Source organism: Bubalus bubalis, chromosome 9 (genome assembly GCF_019923935.1).
Source record: "Bubalus bubalis isolate 160015118507 breed Murrah chromosome 9, NDDB_SH_1, whole genome shotgun sequence".
Classification (NCBI taxonomy): Eukaryota; Metazoa; Chordata; class Mammalia; order Artiodactyla; family Bovidae; genus Bubalus; species Bubalus bubalis.
Genome location: NC_059165.1, coordinates 35,245,976 through 35,272,343, shown reverse-complemented (window position 1 = coordinate 35,272,343; position 26,368 = coordinate 35,245,976). Strand labels below are relative to the sequence as shown.

At 39.4% G+C, this 26,368-nt stretch overlaps 2 long non-coding RNA genes across 4 annotated transcripts in view; one reads left to right on the top strand and one right to left on the bottom strand.

Annotated features, from left to right (window-relative positions):
• LOC123335011 overlaps window positions 1-26,368 on the top strand; it is a 399,767-nt gene that overhangs the window by 153,466 nt on the left and 219,933 nt on the right. For 2 of the 3 annotated variants that reach the window (XR_006641382.1, XR_006553227.2), the window contains exon 2: window positions 3,111-3,251. This is a non-coding gene — a long non-coding RNA (uncharacterized LOC123335011). Of the gene's footprint in view, window positions 1-3,110; window positions 3,252-22,431; window positions 22,617-26,368 lie in introns of all 3 variants that reach the window. The other variant, XR_006553226.2, reaches the window with a different exon arrangement.
• LOC123335012 lies at window positions 2,164-6,427 on the bottom strand. Its single transcript, XR_006553228.2, has 3 exons — window positions 6,209-6,427; window positions 5,847-6,007; window positions 2,164-2,447 (listed from the first exon to the last, which is right to left on the bottom strand). It is a non-coding gene; the product is annotated as an uncharacterized LOC123335012 (long non-coding RNA).

Below are 26,368 nucleotides of genomic sequence, written 5' to 3'. Positions count from 1 at the left end.
TCTATAGCTGCGCTTTGTATTATGGGAGCTACTAGCCACCTGTGGCTACTGACAACTTGAAATGTGGCTAATACAACTGAGGAACTAAATGTTTACTTTGATTTTAACAGCTGCATGTGGCTAGTGGCTACTGTGTTAGAGAATGCAAGAACAATAATTAGAAATAGCAGAATGTCTGCTCTTGAACCATTTAGAATTAATTTTTCACATCTCAGTCTTGGAGGAGGTATATTGGAGTGTATTGGTATTTCTGTACCCCTGTGGTAGACATGACTCATACACTCCAATATCTAGTTCTTACCTCCTTCCTAGCACAGGGAGGATTATGAACCCTCAGCCCTTGGAAGCTAAGTGTAGACACCTGACTGATCCTAGGAAATAAAATGTGAGCAGAAACGATGTGTATCACTTCCAGGTCAAAGCTCTCCTGTGCCAGTGCTCAACTCTGCAACTCACTCTATTGAGCATAATTCTTACTCTGGAGAATTGCAAACTTAAATAATGCCCTGTCTCCTTCCCGCCTTCAACACACATACAGGCAAGGTACAGTGATGGGAGCTAGTCACACTAGCCAGTCTTGTTCAGTGAAGAAGGGGAATGGGAGGTACATGACAGTCACTAGTAGAACACTTCCAAAATTCAGCTGTGTACACATTGTCAGTTTCATGAATGGGGGCTCCCTCTTGCTCTCTGTGAATGAGTCTCTACAGCTCTTGGTTCAGTCTTCTGAGTAGTACTTTCTCTAAAACACAGCCCATATTGCAGCTGAGTAACTTTCTTCATCTGTTCTCTGCCTACAGATTTTGGCATTCTTATCCATCTTAGAAGCACTATTGTCTAGTTGAAAATGTAAGGCATCCTCTTAGAATTCTTTAGAAGCTTCTCTGTATAAGTGAAAGGGTGTTTGAGGTACTGATTTAAATCTTTCTCACATGTTTTTAATCAGAGCTTTTTATTTTAAAATTTAATTTTAATTGGAGGATAATTGCTTTACATTATTGTGTCTGTTTCTGCCATACATCAACATGCATCAGCTGTAGGTATACATATGTCTCCTCCCTCTTGAACCTCCCTCCCATCTCCCACTCCATCCCTCCCCTCTAGGTTGTCACAGTTTCTCACATCTTAAGGAAAGATTTTACAGTCAAAGCTAGGATTCTTTGGGACTGTGTTTTATTTGCAATGCTCTGAATTTGATCTTTTCCCTAAGGCTGAATCTTTGAGAACTTTGAGTTGCTTGGAAAGACTCTCCTGGGTTCCTTTACATTTCCTTACAATTTTGTTAAAAAAAAAATTGAAGAGATCATCTTTTGATTGATTGCTTTCCCCTTTCATTGTCTTATAGGCATTGAGGATAGGTCAGATGATATCTTCAACACAGTCCACAGAAATTGCCTTAGTAAGTCATCAGATTCATTAAGTATATGTTACAGTCCAGGGAGCAGTATTGGCAAATTTTCTGCTATTGCATAATAATTTCTTTTCATCTAGCCTCCAAAATATTTTTTCCTCACTTCAAGCCCCTTGACAGTTAGCTTGCATCCTTTCATGGTTTTATTCATTTCCTGTTTCCCACATCCATGCCACGTGTTGTACCTTTAGTGTTACCATTTCTGTTATCAAATTCTGTAGCCGCATATGAAACTATCCCCAAATATAGGGACTTACACCACCAGTCATTTTATTATTTGTCTTAAATTTCTGAGTCAGTCATTCAGGCAAGGCACGAGTTGATTTTTCTTTTGATCAAGAGCATATTGATGGGAGGTCTCTCCATGACATTCTGCTAGTAGAAGGGCTCATTGGGCATACTGGCCTCAGTTATACATCTGGCACCTTGGCATGGATGCCTGGAGGCAGGACTTAGCTGGAAGTGTTGACCAGCTCAACACTCCCATGACTCCCCCAACATGGGCTTCTCAGAGCAGTGAGACATTTAACATGGAGGCCCAGGGCTCTCTTAGAGGGTGTTCCATTGAATAGAGCACAGATTGCATGATCTGTTAGCCATTTAAAAAATCTTGAAAGTCACAGAGTTGCATCCGCTATGCTCTATTAGTCAAAGCCATTATATTTCCTCTGATTTAAAATGAGATTCCCACATTGTAACGCTGCCATGTAAAATACCTGCTCTGATAGGATTAATTCGTTTTTCTTTTTCCGAGTTCATTTGCTTCTCTTGAGTATGAGGTCTGAGTATAGTTCTGCTGGGGGCTCCTCCACTTACTCCTCATTTTGGCATTTTATTTGTGTAATGGAAATTCCAGTCTCGAGTCCTTTTTCAGTATTCATAGAATTGCCTCCAAATATCTGGCACTTGTATGGGACAGTTAAAAAAAATGTTTTCTAGTAGTAACACAGACTTGTTTTATCACATTTCTGAACTGATTTTAAGGAAATTTGAAGGTGAAAATTGGGGGCATCCATCCATATGGTCATGTTTTCATCTGGAACATGAAGAATAAATAAAGTTTCAAACCATGTTTACAGTTAAAGAGGTAAATTAATTTTTAAAGGCTTGTTGAATTTAAGGTGCCTGAGGGATACTCAGAGGAAGATCTCTGCTGTTTAAAATCATAAACAGGATTGTTTATTGAAACCCAAGCTTTAATATCATAGTAAGCTCAGATAAGTTTTGTAAATGAAAAGATGGTCATTTCCTTTCTTCTAAGCTTTTCCTGAGTTTCAAAAACATAAATGAGCTTCAGGGTCTTCTGCTTCAGCCAGTTCAGTCTCAGTTCAGTCACTTAGTCGTGTCTGACTCTTTGTGACCCCATGGACTGCAGCACGCCAGGCTTCCCAGTTCAGTCTAGTTGAATATAATTAAATATCTTAGGAATCATTATTATACATTATGTAAGAATCTTCAGGGTTTCTAGGAAACCGGAATGTTTATTTAAAAAATATATGTATTTGTTATTAAGGAAAGGCTTGGGAGGCCAGGCCAGTTCATGGGAGGGAGGAGAGAAATAATAGTGAATACCATGGAGATTGAGTCTAGTCTTCCTTTTATTGTTTTACTGATTTAATTTGCTGATTTAATTATTTGTGCACCATTCTATCCATATGACTACCCCATTATTAAAATTTTAAATTCTTTCCTTCTTTAGGTATCTTGGTGGTAAACAACAGAAGTCATGAGCAACCAATTTAAGCAGAAATTTGATTTATTTGTAGAAAACTGCACAGTTCCTAGGATCAAGGACCTGGACTGAGGATGCAAGGTGAATGACAACACAGACCTTGGTAAGGTAGGTGCCAGAGCTTGTCCATGGTCTTTTTATGATGTAATTGCTCAGATGCCACTGTGAATAATCTCTGTCTCATGCGCTTTGTTTCATTCCTGTGGCTTCAGAGTCCTGGATAAGGGTGTCCAGTTGGCCAACCCTAGGACTCATGCTCAAGGCCTAACTTCTAGGTGTTAGAAATGAAAATTTCTGGTACAGTGTGACTTCTGTCATCCCTGACTGCTACCAATTCTCATGCACAGGAGTTTTTACCCAAAGTCAGAGGGTTTTTAGGTGCTGGGTTACTAAAAAACAAATGGCAAATGTTAGCCCTGGCCACTCATTTGTCAGATTTTCTATGGATTGCTAGAGGTGAAGTAGTTACTGAAAAATGTTCCCTGCTCTAAAGACTCTCCCACTATGATTAAAAAAAAAAGATGTGACAAAGTAGTGATTTATATTAGAGCACAGGGCATAGCTTCTGGACTAATTAGAGGGATTGCTGGCCTGACCTAGCCTTTGGGAGGCAGTCCATCATGTAAGCTAATGCTTCTTGAAGCACCCAAGCTCAGAATGAGAAGATAAATAGAAGTTAATCCATCTTGGGGGTGTGGAAGAGAGGTGTTCCATGCAGTCTTCAAGCTGCCTATTGAGCAAATGTCCTTTATTCTGGCACTCTACATTTTGAGGAAGAAACTACAGGGACAGATAGTCCAGAAAGCTTGACCACACTAGGGAATGACAGATACTCTTTTGCATTCTTCTCTGAATTACACTTGATGAGTAACTTTCCCATCACCGAGCTCGTAGACAAACTTGGTAAAGACGAGTTGTCATTGTGTCATAAGCTTTACATGCATTATCTCCTTTGCTTCACCAGTCCTACCAAGTAGATAATACTATCTCCATCTTACAGATGTTGAAATAGACACCTATAGAGGTTAAGTTATTTTCTCAGGGTTACTTGGCTAACTGGTTCTGTCAGAAATTGAATCCTAGGTATTTTAACTTTAAAACTAATTTTCTTACCCCACACTGAATTCTGGTTGTTTTATTCCCATTATAGTGCTTTAGATCCATAATGCTCTTATTTCTTTGCTTGTGGAGTGTATTTATTAATGGTATTTGGAGGCTCTGCTCTATGGATAAGAGGACCAGGTGACCTTTCCTGTATGCCTGCTGTCTGGAGGATATGTGATCATGAAAGGCTCATTTTATGTCACCTGTTCCTTTCTTTGGAGAAGGCAGTGGCAACCCACTCCAGTACTCTTCTTGTCTGGAAAATCCCATGGATGGAGGAGCCTGGTAGGCTGCAGTCCATGGGGTCGCTAAGAGTCCGGCACGACTGAGCGACTTCACTTTCACTTTTCACTTTCATGCATTGGAGAAGGAAATGGCAACCCACTCCAGTGTTCTTGCCTGGAGAATCCCAGGGATGGGGGAGCCTGGTGGGCTTCCGTCTATGGGGTCGCACAGAGTCGGACATGACTGAAGCGACTTAGCAGCAGCATTCCTTTCTTACGACACTTGTTAAAATTTTTTTAAATTTATTTGTGGCTGTTTTGGGTTCCCACTGCTGCACGCAGGTTTTCTCGAGTTGTGGCAAGTGGAGGCTATACTCTAGTTGCGGTGCGTGGGCTTCTGGTTGCAGCGGTTTCTCTTGTTGCAGAGTACGGGTTCCAGGGCACATGGGCTTCAGTAGTTGCATCTTGCAGACTCCTCTAGAGCATGGGCTCAGTAATTGTGATGCATGGGCTTAGTTGTGGGATCTTCCTGAACCAGGATGGAACTCGTGTCCTCTGCATTGGCAGGCAGATTCTTAACCACTGGATCACCAGGGAAGTCCTCAAGCGACTTGATTAGGTCCCACAATGCTCGTTGACTTAGTCAACTTCTTTGGATTTTTGACAGAGGTTTTCCTACTAGTTGGTAAAACAAACTCTAGGCATTCCAGTTTTGTTTTTTCAAAATGAGAATGAAAGTAAAGACTTAGTTTAGAATGAAAAGACTCTTCATCTATTAAGTAGAGGGAGAGGCACAAAGAATGTGGGGAAAGGACAGACATGAGGCAGGTGGCGGGCTTACCTGCCCATGTTAAAAGAGGTAGACAGAGAGTGTAGTTTTTGGTTCTAATTCCTAATTCTGGGCTCTTAAGAGGAAAGAGGAACTTTGTGTCTTTCGTTTTGTGACCTACTGTTTTATACACACTCATACACAGTGTTGGCTTCACTTGTGGCTCAGCTGGTAAAGAGTCTGCCTGTAGTGCGGGAGACCTGGGTTTGATCCCTGGGTTGGGAAAATCCCCTGGAGAAGGGAAAGGCTGCCCACTCCAGTATTCTGGCCTGGAGAATTCCATGGACTGTATATATAGTCCATGGGGTCGCAAAGAGTCGGACATGACTGAACGACTTTTATTTTCACTATACACAGTGTTGGGAGGTAGGGTGGACTTTTGTTTCTTTCAGCCAAAGCTAAAAAAACCCAGTGAATTCTAAAGACTTGTTTAAAAAAAAAAATGATACCAGTATTTGGTGGCATATAAAATGGTTTCATTGATTATTTTTCTTTAAAAGCTTTAGTCACACAGATGAATGTGTAGACCGGCAATTCTATACTTACTTTCCATTGGAAGTAGTTCTGTAAGAGGAATTGATTCCTAGGGCTCCTAAAATCTCTAATAATACTTGAAGAGAAAATCCAGCAGAATCACACTTTCTTTGATGGTTCAGCCATACTGCATGAACATTCTTTCATCCAATACTCATGTTTAAAAAGTGGGTCTGGAACATGTGTTAAATATATGTGGAGAGAAAGAAAGAGAAGGGGTACTAAAGAATTGCAACATTTCTAAACTGTAATTGAAGTATAAGTCAATTTATGTTATGATCCAGAGATTAGTTTAAAATATGAAAAGTAAATACTTCACCCTTAACTAATGGCAGTATTTCAAAGAGAAAGAACATCCAGCTCTGGTAGATTACCTTAGGTTCAAGATCCGTATTCTTTGTTTCTATCAGATCTTCAATGTTTCAAACATCATGTTCCCGTGTGACTAAATTTTTTCAACAGGCATTCCATATATAGCTGGAGATTTCTTCTCCCACTTCTTAGTATCTCATCATGTTTTCTATAGGAGTTTTCTTAGGATAGATAGTATGATTTATTGATAAAGTAGTTTTTCTGATTATCAAAATTGCCAGTAGTATATTTTTCTCCCATTCCAAGTAAATAAGCCCTGAAGAAATTATTCTGAGTCAATTTATTCTAAATCTGGACTGAGAAAGCTGAAGGAAAAATCTGCAGTAACTATTTTATGTTTATTTTGCGTCACACATTGTAGAGTGCTAAGAGAAGAGCAAATGCTTTAATTAAAAGAAACAATTTTCTTAGGAAAAACAATTGCTATGTTTGCTAACCGAAGCTAATGTGTTGCATACCCAAACTGGGGCTTTAATATATGCCAGTTTTTTAAATACCAACCAGTGGTACTTGTGACTGTATATTTATTCAGTGTGATTGATAAAAATGTTTAATTAAATACTCTGAGGGGTAATGCCTAGCTTTTTTTTAAAATCAGATAAATTGAAACCATGAGCTTCTGAGATTATTATTGTATAATTAAATAAAAACATCCAAAGAATAGAAAAGCCACCAAAAAAAATAAAAAGCTGCCAAAGTTCAGGATGGTTTTAAAACACTTGTTTGCATGAACACTAGATATAAATTGCCCAACTTGTTTCTTTTAACTGACCCCCCTCTCTCCTTTCTTTCTTCATTCATCATGTATCTACAGTATGCAGTGACTATAGGAGATAAGAATTGAAGAAAATACAGACCTTTCATCAAAGAGTTTTTGGATTAATTGTAGAGGATTGATTGTCTTATAAATAACACAGATAATAAATGTGTAGGAAAAAAGAAAGCAAATAATATTATCAAGTTGAAGGGAGGAAACTCCATTCTAAGTGATTCAAGATTGACAAGTTTTCTGATTAAACAAATAAACTGCATCATTGACTTTATTTTAAACTCTTTTTGATATATAGAGAGTGGATATTTCACTAGTGGTCAAACTCTAAATTGGCCCATATCTCAGTATTAACCATATATCATAGCTGTATTATCCTCAGGTTAATTATTTATTTCTGCACTTGTATATTTTAGCAAGTGAGCATTGAATACTTTGCAAAAGGTATTTAATTATTTGATAAAGTAATTTGTACAAGTGTTCAGCTATCTTATAGCTAAACAGCTCTACCCTGATCCTTCCATACTAACCTCCTGCTGCTACATTGTCTCCAGAAAAATTATTTTAATCCCATTTAGCTGTTTCATCTGGGATTTACCTCCATGTCTTTAAATAACAAGATTATCCTGCACACTTTATTTTTTTTTAATGATATAGCTACACCAAAAATGACAATTTGGAGTATTCTATCGTGCAAGTCTATTTGTTCTGTCCTCAGAAAACAATAACTAGTTTTCATTTGGCAATTTGAAAAATTAGTTTATACCTCAACCTTTCTGGATAAAGGCATATAGTAGGTTTCCATTTGACAACCATATTTTCTGGTGTCAATTCAATTTATAGAATTTATTTGCGCAGTTCAGTTCAGGAGCTCAGTCATGTCTGACTCTTTGCAACCCCATGGACTGCAGCATGCCAGGCTTCCCTGTCCATCACCAACTCCCAGAGCTTGCTCAAACTCATGTCCCTTGAGTCGGTAATGCCATCCAACCATCTCATCCTCTGTTGTCCTCTTCTCCTCCCACCTTCAATCTTTCCCAGCATGAGTCTTTTCAAATGAGTCAGTTCTTTGCATCAGGTGGCCAAAGTATTGGAGTTTCAGCTTCAGCATCAGTCCTTCCAATGAATATTCAGGACTGATTTCCTTTAGAATTGACTGGTCTGATCTCCGTGAAGTCCAAGGGATTCTCAAGATCTTCTCCAACACCACTTTTGAACACCAGTTCAAAAGCATCAATTCTCTGGCACTTAGCTTTCTTTATAGTCCAACTCTCACATCCATACATGACTACTGGAAAAACCATAGCCTTGACTAGATGGACCTTTGTTGGCAAAGTAATGTCTCTGCTTTTTAATATGCTGTCTAGGTGGCTCTTTTGTGTGTGTGTGTGTAGCAGAGTTTTATTAAAGTATAAAAAAGGACAGAGAAAGCTTCTGGCATAGACATCAGAAGGGGGATGGAGAGTGCCCCTCTTGCTAGTGTTAGCAAGGGAGTTATATACTTTTTTAATTAGTTATTACAGTAAATCAAAAGAATGTCTCAAGGTTGTAAAGATCTTACTAGATCCACTCCCATAGTTTACATTTTAAGATAGCAGAAGGTTTTCAGGAAGGAGAAACTGTCTTTAAGCAGGATACATTGTTGTTGTATAATCCTTAGTACAGAGTTTAAACTAAGTTGTTTGTTGTGTAATCATCAGTTCAGGGCTTAAAGATAAAAATGTTTTATGTGACAAAGACTAAGGAATGTAGAGAAAAAAAAGATGTTTGTCCTTTCCTCCTCCTTGAGAATTTCAGACCCTTATCTCCTCCTCCTCCAGAGCCCCAGAGCCCTCTCTCCTCCTCAGAGACCTGGACTTCTTATCAATCTGTCTAGGAATTGACTCTCTCATTTCCCCCTTTTCTTTTAGGAGAATTATGTTGCCAAGGGAAAGGGATGTCATTTTCATTCCATAACTACTTCCTGCTGTGATGGGGCATGGTCCCTAAATTGTTCAGGCAACATATTCTCCTAGACCTCATATTGAGGGTCTCTGATCTGGGGGCCCCAAGTAATAGTTGACCCAGACTTGCCTGTGAGTGTCCAGGAGTCTCCGGTGGAGGCGTGGGTCAGCAGTGGCCTCCTGCAGGGTTGGGGGCACTGAGAGTAGCAGTGCCTGCATGGGACCTTTTGAAAGAGGTCTCCATTATATTCATTGCCTCCACCATAGTTTGGCCTCAGATCAAATAACAGGGAAGGAACACAGCCCTGCCCTTCAACAAAAAAATTGGATTAAAGATTTACTGAGCATGGCCCCGCCCATCAGAACAAGACCTAGTTTTCCCTCAGTCAGTCTCTCCCAACAGGAAGCTTCAGTAAGCCTCTTATCCTTCTCCATCAGAGGGCAGACAGACTGGAAACCACACAGAAAACTAACCAATCTGATCACATGGACCACAGCCTTGTCTAACTCAATGAAACTATGAGCCATGCTGTGTAGGGCCACCCAAAGTGGACGGGTCATGGTGGAGAGTTCTGACAAAACATGGTCCACTGGAGAAGGGAATGGCAAACTACTTCAGTATTCTTGCCTTGAGAACCCCATGAACAGTATGAAAAGGCAAAAAGATAGGATACTGAAAGATGACCTCCCCAGGTCAGTAAGTGCCCAGTATACAACTGGAGTTCAGTGGAGAAATAACTCCAGAAAGAATGAAGAGATGATGAGATAAAGAATGGCCGGTAGGAGATAAAGTACACCTGCATTGTCAAACAAGCATTATGTCAGCATATTAGTCTTCTTACCTGTATTCTAAGCTTCTTGAGGGTGGGGCTTATTTAAAAACACAGCTTCTCAAATTACCTAGAAACATGGGGTGTAATTCTAGCAGTCACACCTCAGGAAGACAAAATACCACTTAAGCACAGTCCAGTAAAGGACTGGGGACAAAGGATCACTGTATGAAGCCAGAATTAGAAACATAAGCCTAAGGAGAAAATTGACTTTCTGTCCAATGTGGATGTATCAGCCCAGGGAGATATTAACAGGTGATTTGAGTGAAGTAAATACAGGAAAAAATAAAAGAAAGTCCTATGGAATCACTAGCAGAGAGCTGAGGCAGGAAACATACATAAACACAAAGAGGGTTTAGATAAGCTTAGACATGGCACAATGCCTCTTAAAAGAAGGTGGGAATTGACTGTTATTTTTCTGTTAAAGAAGTTTATTCTGTGAGCTAGAGGGTCTCCCAGGAGTGACAATTCTCCTGACATATTTCAGATGACACTTGTTAGCTATGCACCTTATGCAGTTATATACCTAGATTCCTCATCTGTAAAAGGAAAATGATCATGGTGCCTTCCTCATTGTACTGTTAGGAAGATTAAATAGCTTTGGCATCTTGGTAGAAATTCAGTGTCTAGTAGCTACTATTATTTCATCTGTGTTTCCCATGGCAAATAATGTTGATAATAATAATAGTCATGGTGATCTGTTAGGTAAATTTTGCTACTAACTTCAATCCTCACACCATGAGTAAGTAAATATTATCACTTGCATTTTCCAGATAGAGAAACAGAAGTTTAGCTGGATTAAGAAACCTCTCCGAGCTCTCAAAAGTACTGAATCAGGATTTGAATCTTGAGAGTTTAATTCTGAGACATCTGATTCTTATTCAGGCTGCTCTTCTCTGGCTTGAATCTTCCCATTGCTTGGCTGGGGAGTTTCAGATGTGCTAAAGGGTTTCCTTCAGTCCTGGGAGGGACTTTTACTTCTGTGTGTCCTACAAGTATATTTATGTGTGTGTGTATGGTGTATGTATATACTGGGAACATCAAACAGTGGGAAAGGAGAATGGTAGGCCCTCAGAAGATGCTGGTGAATTGAAGAAAGAGGTAAATATGTTTTAAAGATTTTTGATTGGAAAGACTTTTCCATTCTCATCTCCTGTGGGTGTTTTCACCAGCCCCATGAAGCAGTCTTTGCCCTTGACAAATCCATCACATATGCCCCTTTCCATTTGATTCTTTTCTTCCTTCCCAGTATTTACTCCTGCTTGTGGGGCAAGGTGGGCTTTGCAAAGTAGCTATTTCACTAAGTAGTGACTCTACCCCTAGACAGAGAGAGTCATGCACCCCAGTGTTCATAGCAACACTATATAAAATGGCCAGGACATGGAAACAACCTAAGTGGCCATCAGCAGAGGAATGGATAAAGATGTGGTACATATATACAATGAAATATTACTCAGTCATAAAAGGAACAAAATTGCACTATTGTAGTGACATGGACAGACCTAGAGTCTGTCATGCACAGTGAAGTCAGTCAGAAAAACAAATATCATACATTAATTCATATATGTGAAATTTAGAAAAATGGTACTTATGAACCTGTTTGCAGGTCAGGAATAGAGATGCAGGCACAGAATGGGCATGTGGACATGGGGTGGGGGAGGTGAGGATGGGATGAATTGAGAGAGTAGCATTGACATACAAGCATTACCATGTGTAAAATGATAGCTAGTGGCAAGCTACTGTATAGCACAGGGAACTCAGCTCAGTGCTCTGTGATGACCTACAGGGTGGGATTGAGGGGGAGGGGGTGGGAGGGAGGCTAAAGAGGGAGAGGATATATGTATACATATAGCTGAATCACTTTGTTGTGTAAATCTGAAACTAACACAACATTGTAAAGCAATTCTACTTCAGTAAAAAAAATAAATAATAAAGTTTAGCCATGCTCCCACATAATTTTTGCATACCTGGGTTGTGATTCTTTTCACTTTGGTAGAAACTGGCCCTGTGATGGTCAGGCCTGCTGGTATGCAAGCTCCTTCAAGGTGAAGTTGTTGTTGTTCACTCAGTCGTGTCTGACTCTTTGCAACCCCATGGACTGTAGTACACCAGGCTTCCCTGTCCTTTACTGTCTCCCGGAGTTTGCTCAAATTCATTTCCATTGAGTTGATGATGCCCTCCAACCATCTCATTCTCTCCTCCTGCCCCGAATCTTTTCTAGCATCATGGTCTTTTTCAGTGATTTGGCTCTTTGCATCAGATGGCCAAAGTGTTGGTGCTTGTTTCAGCATCTGTTCTTCCAAAGAATATTTAGGGTTGATTTCCTTTAGGATTGACTGGTTTGATCTCTGTGCTATCCAAGGGACTCTCAAGAGCCTTATCCATCACCAGAGTTGAAAAGGATCAATTCTTGGCACTCAGCCTTCATTATGGTCCAACGCTCACATCCGTACATAGCTTTGACTATATGGACCTCTGTCAGCCAAGTGATGTTTCTGCTTTTTAATGTACTGTCTAGGTGTGTCATAGCTTTTCTTCCAAGGAGCAAGTGTCTTTTAATTTCATGACTGTAGTCACCATCTGCAGTGATTTTGGAGTCCAAGGAAATAAAGTCCGTCACTGTTTCCATTTTTTCCCCATCTATTTGCCATGAAGTGATGAGACTGATGCCATGATCTTTGTTCTGTGAATGTTGAATTTTAAGCCAACTCTTTCACTCTCTTCTTTCACCTTCATCAAGAGGCTCTTTAGTTCCTCTTCACTTTCTGCCATTAGGGTGGTATCATCTGCATATATGAAGTTATTGATATTTCTCCCAGCTGTCTTTATTCTACCTGTGATTCTTTTAACATGGCATTTGATATACTCTGTATATAAATTAAATAAGCAGGGTAACAATATACATCTTGAACATACTCATTTACTGATTTTGACCCAGTCCGTTGTTCTGGGTCTGATTCTAACTGTTGCTTCTTGACCTGCATACACATTTCTCAGAAGGCAGGTAAGGTGGTCTGGTATTCCCAACTCTTTAAGAATTTTCCACAGTTTGTTGTGACCCACATAGTCAAAGCCTTTAGTGTAGTCAATGAAGCAGAAGTAGATGTTTTTCTGGAATTGCCTTGCTTTTTCTATGATCCCAATGGATGTTGGCAATTTGATCTCTACTTCCTCTGCCTTTGCTCAGTTCAGCTTGTACATCTGGAAGTTCTCAGTTCACATATTATTGAAGCCTAGCTTGAAGGATTTTGATCATTACCTTGCTAGCATATGAAATGAGCCTAAACATATGGTAGTTTGAAGATTCTTTGCATTGCTCTTCTTTGGGATTGGAATGAAAACTGACCTTTTCCAGTCCTGTGGCCATTTCTTAGTTTTCCAAATTTGCTGACATATTGAGTGCAGCACTTTCACAGCATCGTCTTTTAGGATTTGAAATAGCTCAACTGGAATTCCATCACCTCCACTAGCTTTGTTCATAGTGATACTTCCTAAGGCCCACTTGACTTCACACCCCAGGATGTCTGGCTCTAGGTGAGTGACCACACCATCGTGGTTTTCTGGGTCATTAAGATCTTTGTTTAGCTTTTTGCTTCCCTCATAGCACAGTAGATAAAGAATTCGCCTGCAATGCAGGAGACCTGGGTTTGATCCCTGGGTTGGGAAAACCCCCTGGAGAAGGGAAAGGCTACCCATTCCAGTATTCTGGCTTGGAGAATTCCATGGACCATATAGAACATGGGGTCGCAAAGAGTTGGACATGACTGAGTGACTTTCACTTTGTCTCTGTTACCTTGTATGTGGTTTGAGGCCCATATTCTCCTCACTAGGGTCTGATACATTAATTGAAGCAAAATCTTTTAAGATAGTCAAACTACTGTCTTTAATTGAAACCCTGTTTTGGATTACAAAGACGAAACATGAGTTTTGGACTCCATTTACAGTATATATGGTTTGCAACTTCTCTTTTGTTGGCAGTATTATATTTTTGACAAGTAGAAAACCATAGCAAAGTTTTTAAAGGCTGAGAGATATGAATTAATCTGTCTAGGGTATCCCATCAAAATCTAGATGTAAATTTTGCTTCAGCCTGATTTTTTTAATTGATCACTTGGTCTTGAGTGTTTTTGAAACTCCTGTGTACAAAGAAAGTAGAATACAAATGCAAGCGATCTATGAGTGATTTGACAACTTTCCAGCATTATAGAGATTACATTATTTAAATCCTTCCTTCACATTCCAGTGGTTTCCTAATCACCCGTTGTATGAAAGACTTTCTTAGACTTCTACTGAAGCAGCTCTGATTAGGGAAGGAGGATTTTTACATATTCTAAAACATCTTAAAATATACAAGGTTAGTTATCCAGGAAATTATTGTCTGAGAGTAAGATTCTATTTGATGGTTTTGATTTATGCTCATTGGACCTTATATAGAAAAGAAGGATCTTCCAAGAATACCAAGATGTCATGAACATGATTTAAAGATTTTTGAGTGCAAAAAGGTTTTCATTCTAATCAAAGAAAAGAGAATTGTAATCTGGAAATGTCCTGTGGCCTGCTGATATATTTTTTTCCCCTGTCTTTGTTATCATCAGCCTTTCTTAATATGTTTTCTTTTTAAATTGCAGTAACTCCTGGAATTTTAATATTCTAATCAAATTTCGTGGTGCCCTACTGAAAGGAGCCAAATGAACAGCTGAAGTTGCAGCATCACGATTCAGAAACCTCATTGTATTTATAAGGAGCTTTTTTTTAAAAAAAGGCTCTGAGATCGGAAAGACTCAAGAGTCATTTCTTTCCTCTTTATTTCTTCCTTTATTAAGCTAAGTTGCCTATGAATTATAGCTATTTTAGTAAATTTCCTATTGATGATGTATTAGTCATTTTTAATGAAATTTTCTTTCTATGTGAGGCACTTTGACCATAGTTCCTATCACCATGGCAACCACTTTGTTGGTATTAATAGTGCCAGAGTCATGGATTTTATTCCCAGAACTGACCCCTTAATATTACACCATTTTAGATTTTCAGGTGCATCCAGGCCAGTGCTTTCCAAGTGTATGTTTCCAAGTATATGTTTCAATAGAGACCATGAAAGGTGTTCATCAAATACATCTTGATATTTGGGGCAAAGGGGCATAACCATCCCCAGACTTTTCAACGTGTAGACTGTAGACCTTAACCTATAAATCCTGTAAATGCTGTTAAGAATGTGGATTTGGAGCCCATTAAGCTGATCTACTGAATTAGAATCTTTGGAGTCCTAGAAACTACATGTTAAGCAAGTAAACTAAGTCTAGTCTGTTTACTGTTCAGTTCAGTGCAGCCGTTCAGTTGTGTCCGACTCTTTGTGACCCCATGGACTGCAGCACACCAGGCCTCCCTGTCCATCACCAACTCCTGGAGTTTACTCAAACTCATGTCCATTGAGTTGGTGATGCCATCCAGCCATCTCATCCTCTGTTGTCCCCTTCTCCTCTCGTCTTCAATCTTTCCCAGCATCAGGGTCTTTTCAAATGAGTCAGCTCTTTGCATCAGGTGGCAAAAGTTTTGGCGTTTCAGCCTCAACATCAGTCCTTCCAATGAATATTCAGGACTGATTTCCTTTAGGATGGACTGGTTGGATCTCCTTGCTATCCAAGGGACTCTCAAGAGTGTTCTCCAATACCACAGTTCAAAAGCATCAATTCTTTGGCGCTCAGCTTTCTTTATAGTCCAACTCTCAAATCCATACATGACTACTGGAAAAACCATAGCCTTGATTGTTTACTGTGGGAGACCAAAAATAGCATTTTCACTTACAGAGGTCAGCAGATCATCATTACATCAGCTGTTCATAAATAGCTGATTTTTCAAATGCTTTCTTCAAATCCCAATGGTTTCTTAATCATCTATAGAATGAGGACTTTTCTAGACATTTAATATTTTTTTATCATATTAGAAAACACATAAAAAAGACCTACCCTCCTAACCAAATTTAACGGTGCATGATAGTAGTGTGAACTCTGAGCACCATGTTGTACAGCAGATCAGTAGAACTTTTTCATCTTGAATGACTGAGACTTCATACCTGTTGAAGAGTCGTCCATCCACCCCCCCCCCCGCCCCCGGATTATTGTAGACTTTTGATAGAGCAGTTATTTTGTTTTTTAAAAAAATTTTATTGGAGCATACTTGATTTACAATGTTGTATTATTTTCATGTGTACAGCAGAGTGAATCAGTTATACATATACATAAGTCCACTCCTTTTTTAGATTCTTTTCCCATATAGGCCATTATAGAGCATCAAGTAGAGTCCCCTCTGCTATACAGTAGGTCCCTATTGGTTATCTGTTTTATCCATAGTAATGTGTATATGTGAATCCCTAGCTCCCAATTTATTCCTCCCCATCCTCTTTCCCCTTTGGTAAACATAAATTTGTTTTATCTGTTAGTAACTATTTCTTCTTTGTAAATAAGCAGCTCTGGTCAAAGAAGAGGGATTTTCTTCATTCCACTCAAGTAGGCAAAATGTCAAAATTCAAAAGTACATTTAATTTAGCAGTTCAGTTAAATAAGCAAAGATATTTGTACTTTACTTTCTTTTTTATATATATATATATATATATATAACCAGTATTACCTGCTTGAAAGTTGTGTTGCATGTAGGAAGAATCAGAATGAATGATAGAAGCTACAAATTTAGAGTCAGTTTAAGAATCAGAAGAAAAGCATATGAATTTTAAGTTATTGTTTCTTTTGTATAGTACAGCAGACAAGTGATAGGGAAATCTAAACAAGTAATAACAACTGACATTTAATATGGATTCATCCTTCGCTAAGGTCATATTTTCATTGTTTCCTTAACCTAGGTAGGTGCATGGTTATAATCTGTTTGGTGGCAGCCAGCAACCACGGTCCCTAATAAACATATATAATGTGCTTCATTTCTACTCAGGCTTTTACAAACGTGCTTGATGATATGGCAACAAACATTAAATGACTGTTAGTTAACCATATACAAGAAACCACCAGTAACTGCATGGGTTATAAATATAATCTTAATAGTCCAAAGACAAACAATATTGAAAAAAGATGTGTGTTTTCCCTGGGTTATTCCACTTTTAAAGGTAGTATTAGGATCAAAACTCAGATTTTTCTGAAACCAAACACAAGTCTACATTATGGGGTTCTATCTTTTGTACAGAGATGTAGAAAGAGTGAGAGAGGCAAAGAGACCCTCCATTAAACAGTGCTTTCTGGGATTGAAGTTTAGACACTTTGAAAGGAACATATTAACCTTTCCCTCCATTTTTTCATGCAAATCAAATCAATGGACGTTGAACAAATTATAAATCCAGCAAGTACACAATATGAACATAGATTTCATAACCCTTTTGAAATTGAAGACTTGGGGGGTCATTGCTTTGTCACTTTTCAGTCACAGAAAATAATCTCTTTATTTCCATCCCTTTGGACCCTTAGCTTTAGACAAATGTGCAAAGAATTCTGTTAAATTATAAGGGCAACTCATTTTAAAGGTTAAAGGATGAGATGCAATTAGCCTCTAAATTCAGACCTGATTATTGAAGTCAGATTATCCTTTGGTTTAGAACAATGTAACCAGACATTTTAATGCATAAATGTATCCACTGGTGGACAATTAGAGCTGTCAGTTAAGTTGTCAGTTGAAGAGGCAGGTTAAAATGAAATTGGTAGTGTCTTTGTGACCTTGTGCTAAGAAATATCTCTCTGGAAATACAATCGTGAGTTTTGAATTGGTGAGAGAAGTAGCAGAATCTAATTATGGCTAAAGTACCAGTGCCTACATCCTTTTCATATACATCACAAACAACTGAGCCGTGAAAAGATGGATATTGGGTAGATATTCTAGAAAGGCAGCATGATTGGTAATCAGGTAGCCAAGAGGATCAAGCAGTTTTTGTAGCCTGTGTTTTTAAAGTAGCATTCTGGCTGGAAAGAAAGAAGGATGAAAGAGAACTTTGTTTTCTTTACCTTTTATCTCTCTCCTATTTTACATGCATGTTTATGAAGGAGAATTCTGGTTTTCACCTGAGCATGAAAATAGCAGCTTCCTATCTGATGGCTAATTAGTCATTTTTAATGATCTTTATTCACTCTGAGACACTTTGTCCAAAGTGCCTGCCACCATGGCAACCAGTTACTTAGTGCATTAGGCTAAAAACAAACATTTGTGTGGGATGCAAACTGCTTTTTTTTTTGTTGTTGTTCAAATTTGTATTTGAGTGAGTTGTAATGGGAGGTGAGATGAGAGGTAATTAACCCATACTGTAAAGAGTTTCTCAGGATTAAAGACCTGGGTGAAGCATTCCAGATCCAACCCAACCTGCAAATAGCAACTTAGGGGCATATAAATCCCTAGACAAGCAAGAGAACAAGGCTGGGACTTTACGTGGGTGTGGTCAGCTAATCTGGGGAAGAAAAAACAATCAACATTTTGATCCAGGTCAGTACTGTGGATTAGCAGTAATAAGTTCTCTTGTTCAGAAGACAGAGTTATTCTTAATAACTAGATGTCATGATAACACTTAATTTTGCACTTTGTCTTGTCTATAGCAGTCTTTTATATTCTTAAGAATGGCAAATGTTAAAATGGGTATGAAAGAAAAATGATGAAAGATAGTAGATTCATATATGATACTATCAATAGTATCAGTAGTTCTCATTCTGAAATTTGTTCTCTTTCCCCCCTTTTTTTTTCCCAAAATGCTGTATTTTGCTCCTTTATAAGCTTGTAATTAATTGAATGAGGGGGAAGGTTGGTATTTCTCTCTACTAACAGTTACATCCAAAAATGTAAGTGAAGTTAACCTAGATGAAGACGATTTTTATATAGTAACTAAGACTAGATAGGTAGATAGAGTGCCTGATGAACTATGGAATGAGGTTCGTGACATTGTACAGGAGACAGGGATCAAGACCATCCCCATGGAAAAGAAATGCAAAAGAGCAAAATGGCTGTCTGGGGAGGCCTTACAAATAGCTGTGAAAAGAAGAGAAGCAAAAAGCAATGGAGAAAAGGAAAGATATAAGCATCTGCAGGCAGAGTTCCAAAGAATAGCAAGGAGAGATAAGAAAGGCTTCCTCAGCAATCAATGCAAAGAAATAGAGAAAAACAACAGAATGGGAAAGACTAGAGATCTCTTCAAGAAAATTAGAGATACCAAGGGAACATTTCATGCAAAGATGGGCTCAATAAAGGACAGAAATGGTATGGACCTAACAGAAGCAGAAGATATCAAGAAGAGGTGGCAAGAATACACAAAAGAACTGTACAAAAAAGATCTTCACGACCCAGATAATCATGATGGTGTGATCACTGACCTAGAGCCAGACATCCTGGAATGTGAAGTCAAGTGGGCCTTAGAAAGCATCACTATGGACAAAGCTAGCGGAGGAGATGGAATTCCAGTTGAGCTATTTCAAATCCTGAAAGGTGATGCTGTGAAAGTGCTGCACTCAATATACCAGCAAATTAGGAAAACTCAGCAGTGGCCACAGGACTGGAAAAGGTCAGTTTTCATTCCAATCCCAAAGAAAGACAATGCCAAGGAATGCTCAAACTACCGCACAATTGCACTCATCTCACATGCTAGTAAAGTAATGCTCAAAATTCTCCAAGCCAGGCTTAAGCAATACGTAAATGGTGAACTTCCTGCTGTTCAGGCTGGTTTTAGAAAAGGCAGAGGAACCAGAGATCAAATCGCCAGCATCCGCTGGATCATCGAAAAAGCAAGAGAGTTCCAGAAAAACATCTATTTCTGCTTTATTGACTATGCCAAAGCCTTGGACTGTGTGGATCACAATAAACTGTGGAAAATTCTGAAAGTGATGGGAATACCAGACCACCTGATCTGCCTCTTGAGAAACCTATATGCAGGTCAGGAAGCAACAGTTAGAACTGGACATGGAACAACAGACTGGTTCCAAATAGGAAAAGGAGTACGTCAAGGCTGTATATTGTCACCCTGCTTATTTAACTCTTTGCAGAGTACATCATGAGAAATGCTGGGCTGGAAGAAGCACAAGCTAGAATCAAGATTGCTGGGAGAAATATCAATAACCTCAGATATGCAGATGACACCACCCTTATGGCAGAAAGCAAAGAGGAACTAAAAAGCCTCTTGATGAAAGTGAAAGAGGAGAGTGAAAAAGTTGGCTTAAAGCTCAAGATTCAGAAAACGAAGATCATGGCATCTGGTCCCATCACTTCATGGGAAATAGACGGGTAAAGAGTGGAAACAGTGTCAGACTTTATTTTTTGGGGCTCCAAAATCACTGCAGATGGTGACTGCGGCCATGAAATGAAAAGACGCTTACTCCTTGGAAGGAAAGTTATGACCAACCTAGATAGCATATTCAAAAGCAGAGATATTACTTTGCCAACAAAGGTCCGTCTAATCAAGGCTATGGTTTTTCCCGTGGTCATGTGATGTTTTCACGTGGATGTGATAGTTGGACTGTGAAAATAGCTGAGTGCTGAAGAATTGATGTTTTTGAACTGTGGTGTTGGAGAAGACTCTTCAGAGTCCCTTGGACTGCAAGGAGATCCAACCAGTCCATTCTAAAAAAGATCAGTCCTGGGTGTTCATTGGAAGGACTCATGCTAAAGCTGAAACTCCAGTACTTTGGCCACCTCATGCGAAGAGTTGACTCATTGGAAAAGACTCTGATGCTGGGAGGGATTGGGGGCAGGAGGAGAAGGGGATGACAGAGGATGAGATGGCTGGATGGCATCACTGAATCTGTGGAAATGAGCTTGAGTGAACTCTGGGAGTTGGTGATGGACAGGGAGGCCTGGCGTGCTGCGATTCATGGGGTCGCAGAGTCGGACACGACTGAGTGACTGAACTAAACTAAGAATTTGCCTTAATTCACACTCATAGTATATAATTTCGTTGCTAAATTTGTGAATATGAATGACATTTTCAGCTCTTTAATCTCTACTTTTCCTCCCACATCAAAACATATTAAATGTTTAGTAAATTGAAAAAAAAGTATTACTTCTATTTTTGTTTGAAATTAATACGTAAACTAACATTTTGGTGAAGTTAATATTATTTTTCCATAAATAGTATGTTTGATTACGAGAAGATCAGAAATCTACAAAGGAGAAAACTAACCACCCTTAATCATTTCCCAAGGTCCTTAGTCTAAACACTGTGACATTTTGTCAAAAGAGAGTCACATAAAATAAAAACGTATATAGACCAAGCAGTTGACCACCAGTTTGCATCCTGAGGTACTTCAACAAAACGATATCAGTACAAAATCTTAACCAGCTAGATTGCCAAAGAAAGAGGAATTCTGATTAGTTGAATTTTCTGCTTAATGAAAAATGAATCAGGACTTTTTTTTTTTTTTTTTTGGTAACAGTTTTGTTGCTGCTGCTGCTAAGTCACTTCAGTCATGACTCTGTTGACCCCATAGATGGCAGCCCACCAGGCTCCCCCATCCCTGGGATTCTCCAGGCAAGAACACTGGAGTGGGTTGCCATTTCCTTCTTCAATGCAGGAAAGTGAAAAGTGAAAGTGAATTCGCTCAGTCGTGTCCGACTCTTCACGACCCCATGGACTGCAGCCTATCAGGCTCCTCTGTCCATGGGATTTTCCAGGGAAGAGTACTGGAGTAGGGTGCCATTGCCCTTTCTGAGTTTGTTGCTAAAGAGTTCCAAATTCATATTTCCTGCATCTTTCTCTTAAAATACACTGACACAATTTTTATTGCATTCTTTGGTAAGTGAGATTCTTGCTGGTACTACGTGTCCTAATTCTGAACAATTTTCATGGTATTTGCTCAAGATATAAATGATAAAGTGAATGGGGATAAATGTACTGTTCTCCAAATCTGTGATGACCACATATTCCTTTCCCACTACATCCTATGGTTTAAGTATATGCAATTCTCTAATGAAAAATGAATTTTTAATTCATTTATAAGTGCTACCAAATTCTTTGTAACATGGTCATTAGAGTTTTTCTTAGAAAAACTGGCTTGAAGTATAACTATTACATGGAGAGAATAATCAATAGTATTTTTATGTAATGATGAACTGATATTTATTGACTGTTAAGTTCAGGCCAGATACTTTTCTCAACAGTTTTCATGTATTATCTCATTTAAGTCCCCATTCACTGTGACATAGGTAGTTTAATTTCCATTTTACAATGAGAGAAACTGAGACATAGAGAGATGACTTATTTGGTCTGAGTGCATATAGTTATATATTGATCATTAATGAGATGTTATAAAAATAGCTCTTGCTAATTGAAAAACTGGGGATCTACTGCTCTAGATGACAACATACATTAAAAAAAATTCTTGGAAGACTTGGTTTTGGTCATTTGTCAGTTACTAAAGTTTGAAGTGAGATAAGAAATCTGGTTGGTGATATGTAATAATTGGGCTCAGGTTAGCTGTAGTTTATTCCAAGTGGGTATGACAGAGAGGTCTATTTATTGGTCTCCATGGTGATCAGGAGATGTATGTCGATGGGAAGACATAACCGTGTCACCTGGAGTGCATCTGCTTAGTATTCCTTGAGAATACCTGCTTTTAGCCCTGTTTGAGGTATTGAGGCAGTCATGGTCTCTGGGGCCTCAACAGAATCCAGACGCTTGTTTGCCAGGTAGACCTGATATAACTGTTATTTATTTACAGCCTCTGGCACTGTCTGAAACATTCTGCACCACAACTAGGTTAACAACTTCAAGTTAATGTAAACACTCTGAAAATGAAAGCACCGGGTGCTGAATTGCAAATATGGCCTGACCAAAAAGAAGGAGGGGATGAAATAAAGGCACAGGCCACTCACCGACTACAGGCTCCGTGAGCCATTCCTCAGGGTAAGTTAGAAAATGACTGGTTGATGATGGGTGCTTGATGCTGTGAAGGGTGTCTGTTGTAAGCTTGTGCTGCTCACCATTTGGGCATAGAATTTATAAGGGTAGGGAGTTGAACTAAGACACAGAATTTTATGACAATATTCTACTCAAAGTTTGAGTCACTGTTCGAAACCCTAAGGTGCACTCCCAGCAAGTGCCAGTCCTTGAAATCGCCTTTGTGATCTGCTGTCCTGCTTCCTCTCTGAGTGCATCTCCTACTCCTCTGTTCTTTACTTACTCTGCTCCAGCCACAGGTGCACTTCCTTCATGTTCCCGGAACATGGTTAGCATGCTTTCACCTTAGTCCTTTACTTGCTATTGCCATGGTCTGATACCGGCATATGTTCCTCTCTTTTTTCCTTCAGATATTTGCTCTGAGGTCACCTTATCAAAGAGGTATTCCTGACCACATATTCCAGTTGTCTATTGCTGCCTATCAAATTACCCCAAAACAGTGACTTCAAGCAACATTTTATATAGCTTACAATTTTGTGGGTGGGGAGTTTGGGCCGGGCTTGGCTGGAAGCCTCTATTGGAATTGATATCGATAGAGGTCGTTCAGTGCTACTTAGTTGGTGAATGGGCTTGGAGAGAGGCTTCACTCACATGCCTGGCACTGTGGAAGTGATGATGGAAAGCTGGTCTCAATTTAGGATTGTTTTTCTGTGTATAGATTATCTGTTGCTGTTGAAGAAAGTACCCCCAAAGTGACTTAAAATAACAAACATTATTATCTGGAAGTTCCTTTGGGTCGAAAATCCAGGTGGAACTTAGCTGAGTCCTCTGGCTCAGGGTTTTTTGCATGGCAGGCATTCAAGGTGTTTTCTGGGGGTGCAGTCATCTAGTCTTGCCTGGGGAGAAGCAGAATCCAAACTCAGGCAGCTGTTGACAGGTCTCAAGACCTTACTGGTTGTTGGTCAGACATATTAGTTCCCTGCTATGTGGGCCCCTCTTTCGGTTGACCACAACATCACAACGTGGCTGGTTGCATTCCCTGGAGTGAGAGACTTGCTTGGGTTGAGGGTTGCAGTAGGGAGAGAGAGATTGATCAAGCAAGACAGACAACATGGGTTTTTGGAACCTAATGAGTATATGGGACATTTCAACATGTTTGTCAGAGAAGGCAATGGCACCCCACTCCAGTACTCTTGCCTGGAAAATCCCATGGATGGAGGAGCCTGATAGGCTGCAGTCCATGAGGTCACTAAGAGTCGGACACAACTGAGTGACTTCACTTTCACTTTTCACTTTCATGCATTGGAGAAGGAAATGGCAACCCACTCCAGTGTTCTTGCCTGGAGAATCCCAGGGACGGGGGAGCCTGGTGGGCTGCCGTCTATGGGGTCGCACAGAGTCGGACACAACTGAAGCGACTTAGCAGCAGCAGCAGCAGCAGCAGCAGCAACATGTTTGTGGTATTCTCTTTGTTAGAACTGAGTCACTAGGTCCAGCACATACTCAAAGGGAGGGGAGTACACAAGGATATGAATGTTAGGAAGTTGGGATCATTGGGTAGCAGTTAAGATGCTGCCTATCTTAACCAGGGTGTCTACATGTGACTTCTACAGTGTGATGCTCTCAGAGCTCCAAGAAAGTGTTCTAAGAGACCTGGTAGTAGCAGCAAGGATTATTATGTTTTAACTGCACAGAAAGTCTCAGAAAATAACTTTCACTGGATCCTATTATTGAAGAAAGTCATCAGGGCTAGCCCAGGTTCAAGGATAAGAGAATCAGACTCGACATCTCAACATAAGGACTGGCAAAGGATTTGTCATCATCCTTCGTTTACTGTAATACTCTGTATAAATAGCATGTCTCTATTAAACACATACCAGTTAATTTCCTTAGCCCATTTTATAGTTCTCTATAGCATTATATTTTTAAAAATTTGTTTGCTGTCTGTCTCTGATAAATAGAAAGTGAGCTCCCCAAGGTCAGGAATTTGCCGTTTTGTTCATATAACCCTGGAGTTTAGAATAGTGCCTAGTGCATACTAGGTTTTCAGTAAATATTTGGGCCAATTGTATACGCTTATCAGGCCTTATGGGGCTTTCTCAGTGGCTCGATGGTAAAGAATCGACTTTCAATGCAGGAGGCATGGGTTTGATCCCTGAATCAGGAAGATCCCCTGGAGAAGGAAATGACAACCCACTCCAGTATTCTTGCCTGGAAAATCCCATGGACAGAAGAACTGATGGTCTATAGTCCATGGCATCACAAAAAAGTTGGACACGACTGAGCAGCTCAACAACCAGGCTTTACACAATCTAGTCTATTTCTCCAGTCCTTTCCTCTAGGTCAATATTCTCTAGCCAGACTCACTTTTTGTTGTTGTTGTTGTTATTGTTCCTAAAACATGCAAAGTTTATTCCTGTCTCATAGGCTTTGTACCAGCTATCCCAGCTTTTACCTGATTTTCAAATGACTTTTTGTCATTTGATCTAAGTTTGTGTGATGCTTCATCGACAACTTATATTTTTCGGTCCCTGGTCATTTTCTATTATATCATCTGGTTTTATTTTCTTCGCTATGCTTACTGCTAATACATTCTGGCAGAGTGTCTGTTTTTTCCATCTTTTAGCACCTAGAATGGCATCCGGCTAACTGTAGGTCCTCAGTATATCTTTTGGGTAGAACAAATCTATTGATAATTTATGATAGTGCCGATTTTCTTCCTAATATTTTTTCTTATAAAATTGAGCTCAAGTTCAGTGCCTGTAATTCTTCCTTGTTGGTATTGCTTCCCCTGCTCTTTTATGACTATTATCATGAAATCACTGAATGTCTTTATGCCACTTTTATTCATGACAGTAAAACATCTACTCAAGATGGGCCTAATGACCTGGAAGTAATTGCAAGAGTGTGCAAACAAAGAGAGTTGCCATTTGGCCAAAAAAGGCTGATATTTTATGCATAGAGCCGTATCTCCATAGCAATAAGTCTGTTTCCAAACTTGATTTTAGACCTATCATGTGAATTGATCATTCAAACTTGGGAGAGCTAGGGGAAAACAGCTGGAGACTAAAATCCTTTTAGAAAGTGTATGTCCCACATTGTGGAGGTAAGATAGAGAACAACAATGAGTGCATTTGTGGGCTACGTTTTGAAGCTTGCAGATTTTCAAGATAAAGGGATATCTTCTTGCTTTAAAATCTGTATTTTTGTCTGTCCCTTTTTTTCCTCCAGCTTCAAAGCCTTGTTTTTCTTCCCAGAAAGTAAAATAACATTCCCTCTGTCACTCTAAAATTTAGGAGAAAGTGACGAGCTCAGCGTCAGTGGGAAGAGTTTGCTTCATTGGATGGGCTCCTCCAAATGATGGTAGAGGTCATGGTGAGGTGAAAGGACAGAGATCACTGAAATTCAGGAGACTCAGGCCTATTCATCTTTGATAATGTAGAAGCATGATGATTTCAACTTAGTCTGTTTCAGTTCATTATATCTTCCTTGACTTACCCAAATGCCTCCTTAAGCATATATTTCTAGTGCCAACATCGACCAGCAAATCATGCATGTTGAAAAATAGCTATTTAAATCAAAACTCATTTTCCAGAAATGAAAAGATTAAATGACAGGAAGAATTGCTTATATCAAGCTAATAGTTCATGAATTCCAGGCTCAGGACACTGGATTCTGTTCAGGTGTGTCATTTTTGCAGTGAGAATCATAGTATTTTAATTGTAGTCTGGTGAGAGAGCTCTCTGAACTAGGAGCTT